General features: G+C 29.5%; 1 non-coding gene across 1 annotated transcript; it reads left to right on the top strand.

The window, feature by feature from the left end:
* Positions 1–458: 458 nt before the first annotated feature.
* Trnah-gug lies at positions 459–530 on the top strand. Its single transcript has one exon. It is a non-coding gene; the product is annotated as a tRNA-His (tRNA).
* The last annotated feature ends 534 nt before the right edge of the window (positions 531–1,064 follow it).

Below are 1,064 nucleotides of genomic sequence, written 5' to 3'. Positions count from 1 at the left end.
CAACTCTGAATTATAGAATATTAGTGTAAATAAGTCATTCTTGATACAATTTATCTAAATTGTTTACACGAACTAAGAAATTCTATTTTTGGAACAATATTAAATATATATACGGGGGGAGACACTTCTTACATATTATTTTAAAACAAAATTGACCTGATTGAGTGAGTTAAAATGGAAACAGTAACAAAAAATAAATACTTCTGTGTTAATGTACATAAAATAAAATAAAATTACTTCTGTGTTAATGTACATAAAGCAAAATAAATACTTATGTGTTAGTGTACATCAAATAAAAAATATTTCTGTGTTAATCTACATAAAATAAAAAAATACTTTTGTGTTAAGGTCCATAAAATAAAATAAAATTACTTCTGTGTCAATGTACATAAAATAAAAAAGTTACTACAAGTTACTATTGATATAACACTTAAAAAAAGGACGTTTTTCTACAGCGTGCCGTGATCGTCTAGTGGTTAGGACATTGCGTTGTGGCCGCAATAACCCAGGTTCGAATCCTGGTCACGGCAAGTTATGTTTTTCATGAAATCAACTTGTAGTTTTTTAATTTTGACTGAAAAACGACTGCTCATTTAAATAATTCAACTGATCGATAAACTTGCTATTATATTTTTGTGATTAATAACCAGTTGTGTTTAAATATATGTTGCTTTCTTTCTAACCATTCATGATCACATGAAAACAGCCTATTAAATATCGATATTTAATTTATCAGACAGCATTTTGTACCCATGATCAGTTTCACGGTTTCAAAGTCGGCGTTTCTACTGCTCATGATCAGTTTCAGTTTGAAAATCGGTGTTTCTTCTACCTATGATAAGTTTCACAGATTGAATGTCGATGTTTCAAATACCTATTATAAGTTTCACAGATTGAATGTCGGTGTTTCTTCTACCTATGATAAGTTTCACAGATTGAATGTCGGTGTTTCTAATACCTATGATAAGTTTCACAGATTGAATGTCGGTGTTTCTTCTACCTATGATAAGTTTCACAGATTGAATGTCGGTGTTTCTAATACCTATGATAAGTTTCACAGATTG

The sequence above is a fragment of the Limulus polyphemus genome, unplaced genomic scaffold, assembly GCF_000517525.1.
Source record: "Limulus polyphemus unplaced genomic scaffold, Limulus_polyphemus-2.1.2 Scaffold122884, whole genome shotgun sequence".
Taxonomy (NCBI): Eukaryota; Metazoa; Arthropoda; class Merostomata; order Xiphosura; family Limulidae; genus Limulus; species Limulus polyphemus.
Note: the sequence above shows the minus strand (reverse complement) of the source record. Positions and strands in the feature narration are given on the sequence as shown.